The 12,531-nt window shown below is 43.0% G+C and overlaps 1 protein-coding gene across 3 annotated transcripts in view; it reads right to left on the bottom strand.

Annotated features, from left to right (window-relative positions):
- ACADSB (acyl-CoA dehydrogenase short/branched chain) overlaps nucleotides 1-12,531 on the bottom strand; it is a 52,344-nt gene that overhangs the window by 32,437 nt on the left and 7,376 nt on the right. The gene's annotated exons all lie outside the window — the stretch shown is intronic.

The following is a 12,531-nucleotide window of genomic DNA, read 5'->3' as shown; positions in this document are numbered from 1 at the left end:
CGAAGGCCCTCATTCCTGCACTGTGTTCTCAGGTACGTGAGCAATCTCAGGGATAAGTCAGCAGCAGCTCCGGGTCTGCACAGCAGGAATGCTTTTTGTTGCTGTATCATCAGAGAGAACAACTATTTGGAGTGTATAGCCTATTGAACTACCTCATTTTTGCCAATTACAGCTGGCTCTTCTGCCATGGTGTCCTCCTGAAATCCCTCCATCTTCAGCGTTTCATGAGAGACTAGGTTTTAACTGGGTTGCCCCATGACTTGGTCTCCTTCCTACTGAAAGATTGGAAATTGGTCTGAACAGGAAAACGTGGTGCAGAGAGGTTAGGAGAGGCTGGGCCAGGTAAGAAGTGCAGAGAGGGGAAGCCAAGATTAGGCAAATGTCGTCTGTATGTGTGACAAAGGATTCCTGTTCCAGATCTATAATCCTAGGGCACATTACTCACTTTATATACCAGATCCATCCTCCACCTGACTGGGCTAGGCCGACCATGCACAACAGGGTGTGTGTGTTTTTATAAAAAATGGAAGTTGGTAAGGAGAGGTTTATAAGAATAATGCCTCTGTACCCATCTTGAGCTGCCCAGGGATGGATATGTGAAGCAAGGACAAGATCTTTAACGATTCTGGGCTTTTCCTTCTTAGCTTCTGGAGAGACCATCAGCAATGGCTTCTTTGTGGTTCCCAGAGCCAGGGTCCTACTCTGCTGCAGCAGTGATTAGTCTCATGGCAGCTAAAGGAGAAAGGGCGGTGGGGGCGGCAGGTTCGTTTACAAGCTGTGAGATCACTGCAGACCTACCTCACTGTGTTGTCACGGGGCAAATGCAATAGAACGCATTGGGTGATGTGTGTCTGATCCTTGTCTCCCCCAGCTGCTGCCCCCCTCTAGTTATTATATTTGTCTGGGCTTTGTAGGACTTCACAAGTAGCTGATTTGGTGACTGCTAGGTGGCCTAGTTTGTGTAAATATAATGTGTTGGTCTTCTCCATGTTCTTTTGGGGTTTTATTGTTTACAAACTTTTTATATTGAGAAAAATAGCCAAAGCATCTTTGACAAAATGTTCTGCACCAGGCAAAGAGATCTGAAACATAAGCTTGGGGGCCCTTTTTGAAGTTGGGGGGGGTCTTGAACTACACTTTCTTTTGTGTTCCCCTTCCTCTATTTCCTATTTCAAACAAGATCTGTCCTGAAAACTAGATTCCTATTCCCTCTTCTTTCCACCTTTGTGCCCCCCCGAAATAGACCATATACCTATACATTTAATTTGTGGGGTATCTGTGATTAAGTGATTTGTGCAAAAATCCTGAAAAAGCTAAGATTGCTCCATCCCTTGTTCCCAATTTCGAGTCCTGTCCATTCCTTGATGTAACTCATGCTAAATGGACTGATGTATTTGGTTGGATTAAGACCAACTCCAAAGGTAGAGAGGAGCAATGAAGGGGGCCTTCCATGTAGAAGGTGGGGCTGGGAGACCATGAAAGGAAAGATGAATGTATATCCAAGTCACTCAGAAACTTTTATGCAGGTGCAAGAAACTTACGTCAAAGTAGCCACAAGATTGTTTAATAGCAGACAGACGAATGTAACTCCATGCTTACTGCTAGAAACCAAAGCTTTGTATGAAATCTTGAATTTATGGGGAGGGAGGGAGGGAGGGTAGAAAAGCATGTACCCATCTGTTCTTTTCCTCATCCCTTCTCATTCCTGAACTGCAGGAGACATAGCCCATCAGGCTTTGGCGACCCCATCTGGGCAGTGTTTATTTGATGGCTGATTTTGCTGTGCCAGATACTTCCTTTCCCATTTGCTATCATTTTGTAACACACACGCTGACCCTTTTCCCTTTCCTTTGTTTTCCTTGGGAATATACAATGAATAAAACTTATTGGTACTGAAAAAAAAAAAAAAAAAGACAGTGGTGAGCAGCTGACACAGGGGTCTGGACCAGACCTGTAAGAGCTACTGCACTAATCTAACTGAACCATTTACTGAAGGCCCGTCTCCCCATGAACACTGAAGGTTTTTTTACTTCTAACCAATTATCGTTGCCCCTAGTATTTGGGACATTCCTCAGCCCACCCCAACGTGGCTTGCCACCCCCCCACCCCGCTGCCCCATCACCAGGATCTCTTCCCTACAAGATCAAGCATCCTCATGCTTTTCAAAATTCAATATACTCACTGCAGCTGACCCAGTTCAGCTGACCCCTCCTCCCTCCAGGCGTCCCATCTCTCTGACTCCCAGGACACTCTGCTGTCCTCCTCCTCCCACCCGTTCCTGCCCCGCATTCCTCAGTCTCTCCTCAGTCTCCTCCTTTAGCTACTCCTCTGCCCCCTACTTGACCCTGAAGTGCCAGGGAAGTTTGTCAAGACTCTCCTTTACCAAAAAAGTCAAGCTCCTCTTTGTGATGGGGCCCCAACCTTGGGCTGAGTTCAAGCTGCACTCTGTTCAGTTTTAATAAGAATCCTGCTGGGTCACATTAATGAAAACCCCTCATCCTTGGTATCTGATCCCTTTGGTCCACCTAAAGCAAGATCCTGAAGAGCATGGGTTATTTCTTATTCCCCTTACTTCTGCTGTTTCTTTATAATGTTCCACCCACCAGCCCTCACCCCACTCCTTGGTTAGAGACAGCCACTTTTCCTTGTTGCATTTGGAGCAGAGCCTCATCTCGCACCCCCACTGCAAAACCCCAACGCAGAAGTCCCTTCCTGAATAAAGTCTTCCTTATTATCTGTTATAAGATTCATGAATTAGGCTTATTTTTTTTTTTTAAACAAGCTGTTGCCAAGTGGGTGGAGAGGAATAGTCTCCTCTACTTTACATGTACAAACTGGTGGAACCACTGTCGTAAGACATACATGTCCTAAGGCTCAGCAGTTCCACTGGAGCTCATACACCAAGTATAGACGTGCAAAGAATGCTGTGACACCTGAAATGGGGGAAAAAATGAAGAATCCAATTACTTACCAACAAAGGAGTGCATAGGTTGTGGTACAGCACATTGACTTAACAATGTTTTAGAGCAGTTAAAGTGAACTACGGAGATACAAATATCAACATGGGGAAGTCTTGAAAATATAGTATTAAACACAAAAGGCAATTTGCAAAAGAATTTATTCAGGCAGATAGCATTTATGCACACTTTTAAATACACAGCAAATGTTAGTATACATTCTGTAAACACAGATGTAGTTTAAAAACAGAAACGGGAAGCATACACATCAACCTCAGGAGTGTGGTTTCATGGTGATTTCTCTTGGGTCAGGATTGCTACTTACATTGTGTGAGACTCATATGAGTTAGGTTATGTTCAGTAGGTCAAGATGGAGTCACAGGGGCCACTGTGGACTCCCACCATCTAGGAATTGTTCAGCAAAGTCTAAGGAAGGACATCACAAACAGGAGGAGCTCGTTACCCCTTGTTTGTCTGGTTTCCCTACTCTGACTAACCTGTGTTGTGTGCTGTGTGCAGTAAGCCGGGTTACACCAGCTACATTTTGTCTGGTCTGCCTTCCTGTGACCCTAACTCGCCTCACTGCTGGGCCCTGGTTGCAGGCTGCCTCCAAGGAGAGGGTGGAAGCGCAGGGTTGATGTCACAATTATTTCTTTAAAAAAAAAAGTGGGGGGTATAGCTGAAGTGGGTGGTGTGGAACTGGGTACCAGTTATATTATTTCCCACACTTATCTGTGTTATTAGAAAGGCCTAATGATAAAAATTTTGATGTTAAGATGTGTTAAAATGTATAAATGCCTGAACCGCATAGTCTTCGGGCTTTCAAAGTAGGCTTGTTTTTTTTTTAAATGCTAGATGTAGCTGTTAATACATTCAGCATCACACTACAGAACAATTTTATGGATTTCTTAAATCTAACTACCGAATACCAGTTACACATAACTAAACTCAAGAAACTGGTTTATTCTGGGAACTTTTACCAATGACTATTAGTATCTTTGAAACAAGTCCCCTACCCACCCACCCCTACCACCACCATGATTTAAATTAGCTGTTGTCACTCCTGGCTACATACCCAGATCTTTGAAGGGAGCTTAGAGCAAGGGAGAGCTATTTCAGCCCCACTAATTCAAGCTCTGCTTCGAGACTCAGGGTGAAGCTGGGGGTTCCACATTTCTAAAAAGCTCCCTGAACTGTGTGAGTGAAAAAAAAATGTTGCCTTCCAAATCAGTAACAAAGGACATTGCAGCCACCAGGTCATGGCATTATAGCTGCCCCACAGGTGAGCCCCAAGAAAACTCAGGGAGAGAAAGCACGGGCAGGTGGGCCTGGACAGCTAAGGTTCATTATCAAAGGAGTGATTTCAGTGATCCCAAACTCTTGCATCTTCCTGCACAAAGTGAAGTCACTCAGTTGTGTCCAGCTCTTTGCGATCCCATGGACTGTAGCCTACCAGGCTCCTCCATCCATGGAATTTTCCAGGCAAGAGTTGCCATTTCCTTCTCCAGGGGATCTTCCTGACCCAGGGATCGAACCCAGGTCTCCTGTATTGCAGACAGATGGTTTTACCCTGTGAGCCACTAGGGAAGCCCAAAGAAAAGTGCTAAATTCACTAACTTGAGATGTCCAGTTTTCTTTTAATTAAAAGAAATCTTTTGATGGTCTGACTACCTGGTCTTCGTTGCAAAAGCTCCTATGTATCCTGGTTCCTCCCTTACCTCTCTGGACTGGTCCCTCAGAGTGAGCCAAGGGGATGCATTCCAGGCTAAAAGTCCTCAGAGTGTCCGCTGAATAAAACATCAGTTCAGTTCAGTTTAGTCGCTCAGTCGTGTCTGACTCTTTGCGACCCCATGAACCACAGCATGCCAGGCCTCCCTGTCCATCACCTCCCGGAGTCCACCCAACCCATGTCCATTGTGTTGGTGATGCCATCCAACCATCTCATCCTCTGTCGTCCCCTTCTCCTCCTGCCCTCAATCTTTCCCAACATCAGGGTCTTTTCAAATCAGTCAGCTCTTTGCATCATGTGGCCAAAATACTGGAGTTTCAGCTTCAACATCAGGCCCTCCAGTGAAGACCCAGGACTGATCTCCTTTAGGATGGAAAGGTTGGATCTCCTTGCAGTCCAAGGGACTCTCAAGAGCCTTCTCCAACATCACAGTTCAAAAGCATCAATTCTTTGGCACTCAGCCTTCTTTGCGGAGAACACAATGGCAACCCACTCCAGTACTCCTGCCTGGAAAATCCCATGGGTGGAGGAGCCTGGTAGGCTGCAGTCCATGAGGTCACGAAGAGTCGGACACGACTGAGAGAATTCACTTTCACTTTTCACTTTCATGCACTGGAGAAGGAAATGGCAACCCACTCCAGTGTTCCTGCCTGGAGAATCCCAGGGACGGGGGAGCCTGGTGGGCTGCCGTTTACGAGGCTGCACAGAGTCAGACTCAACTGAAGAGACTTAGCAGCAGCAGCCTTCTTTATAGTCCAACTCTGACATCCATACATGACTGCTGGAAAAACCACAGCCTTGACTAGACAGAACTTTGTTGGCAATGTAATGTCTCTGCTTTTTAATATGCTGTCTAGGTTGATCATAACTTTCCTTCCAAGGAGTAAGTGTCTTTTAATTTCATGGCAGCAATCACCATCTGCAGTGATTTTGGAGCTCAGAAAAATAAAGTCAGCCACTGTTTCCCCATCTATTGCCCATGAAGTAAGTAATGGGACTGGATGCCATGATCTTAGTTGTCTGAATGTTGAGCTTTAAGCCAACTTTTTCACTCTCCTCTTTCACTTTCATCAAGAGGCTTTTTAGTTCCTCTTCACTTTCTGCCATAAGGGTGGCATCATCTGCATATCTGAGGTTATTGATATTTCTCCCGGCAATCTTGATTCCAGTTTGTGCTTCTTCCAGCCCAGTGTTTCTCATTATGTACTCTGCATATAAGTTAAATAAGCAGGGTGACAACATACAGCCTTAACGTACTCCTTTTCCTATTTGGAACCAGTCTGTTGTTCCATGTCCAGTTCTAACTGTTGCTTCCTGACCTGCATACAGGTTTCTCAAGAGGCAGGTCAGGTGGTCTGGTATTCCCATCTCTTGAAGAATTTTCCAGTTTATTGTGATCCACACAGTCAAAGGCTTTGGCATAGTCAATAAAGCAGAAATAGATGCTTTTCTGGAACTCTCTTGCTTTTTCGATGATCCAGCAGATGTTGACAACTTGTTCTCTGGTTCCTCTGCCTTTTCTAAAACCAGCTTGAACATCAGGAAGTTCACGGTTCACATATTGCTGAAGCCTGGCTTGGAGAATTTTGAGCATTACTTTACTAGCGTGTGAGATGAGTGCAATTGTGTGGTAGTTTGAGCATTCTTTGTCATTGCCTTTCTTTGGGATTGGAATGAAAACTGACCTTTTCCAGTCCTGTGGCCACTGCTGAGTTTTCCCAATTTGCTGACATATTGAGTGCAGCACTTTCACAGCATCTTTTAGGATTTGAAATAGCTCAACTGGAATTCCATCACCTCCACTAGCTTTGTTCATAGTGATGCTTCCTAAGGCCCACCTGACTTCACATTCCAGGACGTCCGACTCTAGGTGAGCGTGAGTGATCATACCTTCGTGATTATCTGGGTTGTGAAGATCTTTCTTGTACAGTTCTTCTGTGTATTCTTGCCACCTTTTCTTAGTATTTTCTGCTTCTGTTAGGTCCATACCATTTCTGTCCTTTATTGAGCCCATCTTTGCATGAAATGTTCCCTTGGTATCTCTAATTTTCTTGAAGAGATCTCTAGTCTTTCCCATTCTATTGTATTCCTCCATCTCTTAGCATTGATCGCTGAGGAAGGCTTTCTTATCTCTCCTTGCTATTCTTTGGAATTCTGCATTCAAATGGGTATATCTTTCCTTTTCTCCTTTGCTTTTCATTTCTCTTCTTTTCACAGCTATTTGTAAGTCCTCCTCAGACAGCCATTTTGCTTTTTTGCACTTCTTTTTCTTGGGGATGGTCTTGATCCCTGTCTCCTATACAATGTCATGAACCTCCGTCCATAGTTCATCAGGCACTCTGTCTATCAGATCTAGTCCCTTAAATCTATTTCTCATTTCCACTGTATAGTCATTGGGGATTTGATTTAGGTCATACCTGACTGGTCTAGTGGTTTTCCCCACTTTCTTCAATAAGTCTGAATTTGGCAATAAGTTCATGATCTGAGCCACAGTCCACTCCCGGTCTTACTTTTGCTGACTGTATAGAGGTTCTCCATCTTTGGCTGCAAAGGACATAATCAATCTGATTTCAGTGTTGACCATCTGGTGATAAAACCATAATTCTCAACTTTTACATTGTGCTTTTTTTTTTTTCAATCGACAGATGATTCTAATATGTAATAATAGCATGAGCCAGAATTTGTGGTTTTCACGCTTGACTTCGGAGAGTAAAAACTCAACCCCCTCACAACTTTCTAAAGCCAAGTGATCCACTTGTCCAACATAAATGATCCACGAATGTGCCTTCCCCGATCCCCCTACACCACACCCTCAGCTACCCTACTTAAAACTTTTTGGTTTGACCAGATCTTCAAAAAAGCTATCGCCTTATCTCCATCCAGCCTCCCATAGGGGAGCTTCTAACACACCCATCTGGTATTCTTCACAGACAAACATAAAGCAAATAGAAACACAGTTGTTTATTTTCCTCCAGGCGGTCCTTCTAAAAGAGAGCACACTATGTACCCCGAGCACACTATGTACCCTATTCTGGTTTCTCCCAACCCCAAGTAGCAATATATACTAGAGAGGTTTCTAACATGTAACATAATTCCCTTTGTTTTCATAAGTAATGCTGCACCAAGGAAGTTCTTTGCTGTGAATGTGTCCATCTGTACCTTGACTGTGGACTTGGTTATACAAATCTGCAAGAGATAAAATATCACAGAAATATATGTACATACTTTTTTGGAAGAGAACTTCTCTACCCCTTTGGGTTCTTTTTTTTTTTTTTTTTCATTTTTAAACTTTTAATCATAGCTCCCTAATCTAAGTCAGTCTTCTTAATGACAGAAGGCATAATCTTACATCCCTTTGTCTTCATACCCTTCCTCTCAATTAAGAACAAATGTCTTACCCATTGTCTAGGGAGCTCTTGTGTGTTTAGAAGAACTAATTTTTAGTAGACTATTCTACCCTTGCTTGAATGCTTTTCTTTCTCCAAGTCTTTTCTTCAAAGAATATTTATTGAATATTTATTATATATCAACAATCACTGTACGTCTTTGGAATATTGCAAGTGCTATGGTAAAATGTGCACAAGATACAAAGTGTAAAGAAGGGAGTGATTTCTTCTGAGTATGCTTCCTTTTTGTTTTGTTTAGTTTTCATTTTTTTTTTAATTTTTTTAAATTTTATTTTTTAACTTTACAATATTGTATTGGTTTTGCCATATATTGAAATGAATCTGCCACAGGTATACACGTGTTCCCCATCCTGAACCCTCCTCCTTCCTCCCCATACCATCCCTCTGGGTCGCATTTATAGATTCAATGCAATCCTTATCAAGCTACCAACGGTATTTTTCACAGAGCTAGAACAAATAATTTCACAATTTGTATGGAAATACAAAAAACCTCGAATAGCCAAAGCTATCTTGAGAAAGAAGAATGGAACTGGAGGAATCAACCTACCTGACTTCAGGCTCTACTACAAAGCCACAGTCATCAAGACAGTATGCTACTGGCACAAAGACAGAAATATTGATCAATGGAACAAAATAGAAAGCCCAGAGATAAATCCACGCCCATATAGACACCTTATCTTTGATTGGGATGACCCCTTTGGGTTCTAATGGTAGGGGTTGGGGTCGGGGCGCTGGAAAATAACTGACAATAGATTTACAAGAGAAAAGAAAGTTTGTTTATATCTGCACAGCTACTATTAGGAGGCTGTTTAAATATAGATACTGCTCTTGAGGCTGCTGAATGGTCAAATGGTTTAGGGTTAGAGTAATTTTCATACCACTTTGGTGGGTTGTTATTTCCTTGTTATTACAATAATATCAATTTTCTGGTTTCAATAACTGTACTCAGTTCAGTCGCTCAGTCGTGTCTGACTCTGTGACCCCATGAACACACCAGTCTTCCCTGTCCATCACCATCTCCTGGAGTTTACTCAAACTCATACCCATCGAGTTGGTGATGCCATCAATGAGTCAACTCTTTGCATCAGGTGGCCAAAGCACTGGAGTTTCAGCTTCAGCATCAGTCCTTCCAATGAACACCCAGGACTGATCTCCTTTAGGATGGACTGGTTGGATCCCCTCCAGTCCAAGGGACTCTCGAGAGTCTTCTCCAATACCACAGTTCAAAAGCATCAATTCTTTGGTGCTCAGCTTTCTTCACAGTCCAACTCTCACATCTATACATGACCACTGGAAAAACCACAGCCTTGACTAGACAGAACTTTGTTGGCAAAGTAATGTCTCTGCTTTTTAATATGCTGTCTAGGTTGATCATAACTTTCCTTCCAAGGAGTAGGTGTCTTTTAATTTCATGGCAGCAATCACCATGTGCAGTGATTTTGGAGCCCAAAAGAATAAAGTCTGACACTGTTTCCCCATCTATTTCCCATGAAGTGATGGGACCAGATGCCATGATCTTTGTTTTCTGAATGTTGAGCTTTAAGCCAACTTTTTCACTCTCCACTTTCACTTTCATCAAGAAGCTTTTTAGTTCCTTTTCACTTTCTGCCATAAGGGTGGTGTCAACTGCATATCTGAGGTTATTGATATTTCTCCCAGCAATCTTGATTCCAGCTTGTGCTTCTTCCAGTCCAGTGTTTCTCATGATGTACTCTACATATAAGTTAAATAAGCAGGGTGACAATATACAGCCTTGACGTACTCCTTTTCCTATTTGGAACCAGTCTGTTGTTCCATGTCCAGTTCTAACTGTTGCTTCCTGACCTGCATATAGGTTTCTCCTACTGAGATGTAACTATCGGAGAATCAAAGAGTGATGGACAAGGGAATCTCTGTCTCTACTATCTGTGTTTATTTAACTTTCTGTGAATCTAATTATATATTTCAAAGTAAAGTTTCTTTAAAAGATGCTGCAAAGAGTAACTTTTGATCTACATAATTTCACATCTGTGCATTTTATTTCTACCTGCAGCCTAAGAATTCTCTAGCAAAGGGCAAAATAAACTCAAAATACTGATAAATTTTCCCTAATTGTGCTTCGCAGCAGTTAAACCATTCTCCCTCCCATTAGCAAATATATCATGGTTCCTATGTCCCTAGCATCTTGCTAAAACAGCTGGTAGGCCAATGTTTAGGTCTCTGTATGCCTCTCATAAGTTTAAAAAAAAAAAAAAACTTGTGTCATACTGTTCTTATACTTGTCTTCATTTATAAGTCTGCACACGATGGTGTGATCACTCACCTAGAGCCAGACATCCTGGAATGTGAAGTCAAGTAGGCCTTAGGAAGCATCACTATGAACAAAGCTGGTGGAGATGATGGAATTCCAGTTGAGCTATTCCAAATCCTAAAACATGATGCTGTGAAAGTGCTGCACTCAATATGTCAGCAAATTTGGAAAACTCAGCAGTGGCCACAGGACTGGAAAAGGTCAGTTTTCATTCCAATCCCAAAGAAAGGCAATGCCAAAGAATGCTCAAACTACCACACAATTGCACTCGTCTCACATGCTAGTAAAGTAATGCTCAAAATTCTCCAAGCCAGGCTTCAGCAATATGTGAACCGTGAACTTCCTGATGTTCAAGCTGGTTTTAGAGAAGGCAGAGGAACCAGAGATCAAATTGCCAACATCTGCTGGATCATTGAAAAAGCAAGAGAGTTCCAGAAAAACATCTATTTCTGCTTTATGGACTATGCCAAAGCCTTTGACTGTGTGGATCACAGCAAACTGTGGCAAATTCTGAAAGAGATGGGCATACCAGACCACCTGACCTGCCTCTTAAGAAATCTGTATGTAGGTCAGGAAGCAACAGGTAGAACTGGACATGGAACAACAGACTCATTCCAAATTGGAAAGGAGTACATCAAGGCTGTATATTGTCACCCTGCTTATTTAACTCATGTGCAGAATACGTCATGAGAAACACTGGGCTGGAGGAAGCACAAGCTGGAATCAAGATTGCTGGGAGAAGTATCAGTAACCTCAGATATGCAGATGACACCACCCTCATGACAGAAAGTGAAGAAGAACTAAAGAGCCTCTTCAAAGTGAAAGAGGAGAGTGAAAAAGTTGGCTTAAAGCTCAACATTCAGAAAACTACAATCATGGCACCCAGTCCCATTCAGGTCAGATCAGTCGCTCAGTCGTGTCCAACTCTTTGCGACCCCATGAATCGCCAGCACGCCAGGCCCCCCTGTCCATCACCAACTCCTGGAGTTCACTGAGACTCACGTCCATCGAGTCAGTGATGCCATCCAGCCATCTCATCCTCTGTCGTCCCCTTCTCCTCCTGCCCCCAATCCCTCCCAGCATCAGAGTCTTTTCCAATGAGTCAACTCTTCGCATGAGGTGGCCAAAGTACTGGAGTTTCAGCTTTGGCATCATTCCTTTCAAAGAAATCCCAGGGCTGATCTCCTTCAGAATGGACTGGTTGGATCTCCTTGCAGTCCAAGGGACTCTCAAGAGTCTTCTCCAACACCACAGTTCAAAAGCATCAATTCTTCGGCGCCCAGCCTTCTTCACAGTCCAACTCTCACATCCATATATGACCACAGGAAAAACCATAGCCTTGACTAGACGAACCTTTGTTGGCAAAGTAAAGTCTCTGCTTTTGAACATGCTATCTAGGTTGGTCATAACTTTCCTTCCAAGGAGTAAGCGTCTTTTAATTTCATGGCTGCAGTCACCATCTGTAGTGATTTTGGAGCCCAGAAAAATAAAGTCTGATACTGTTTCCACTGTTTCCCCATCTATTTCCCATGAAGTGGTGGGACCGGATGCCATGATCTTTGTTTTCTGAATGTTGAGCTTTAAGCCAACTTTTTCACTCTCCACTTTCACTTTCATCAAGAGGCTTTTGAGTTCCTCTTCACTTTCTGCCATAAGGGTGGTGTCATTTGCATATATGAGGTTATTGATATTTCTCCCGGCAATCTTGATTCCAGTTTGTGCTTCTTCCAGCCCAGTGTTTCTCATGAGGTACTCTTTACAGAAGTTAAATAAGCAGGGTGACAATATACAGCCTTGATGTACTCCTTTTCCTATTTGGAACCAGTCTGTTGTTCCATGTCCAGTTCTACCTGTTGCTTCCTGACTTGCATACAAATTTCTCAAGAGGCAGATCAGGTGGTCTGGTATTCCCATCTCTTTCAGAATTTGCCACAGTTTGCTGTGATCCACACAGTCAAAGGCTTTGGCATAGTCCATAAAGCAGAAATAGATGTTTTTCTGGAACTCTCTTGCTTTTTCAATGATCCAGCAGATGTTGGCAATTTGATCTCTGGTTCCTCTGCCTTTTCTAAAACCAGCTTGAACATCTGGAAGTTCACGGTTCACATATCGCTGAAGCCTGGCTTGGAGAATTTTGAGCATTACTTT

The sequence above is a fragment of the Bos grunniens genome, chromosome 26, assembly GCF_055505025.1.
Source record: "Bos grunniens cultivar Pamir isolate PY7600 chromosome 26, Bosgru_T2T1.0, whole genome shotgun sequence".
NCBI lineage: Eukaryota > Metazoa > Chordata > Mammalia > Artiodactyla > Bovidae > Bos > Bos grunniens.
Note: the sequence above shows the minus strand (reverse complement) of the source record. Positions and strands in the feature narration are given on the sequence as shown.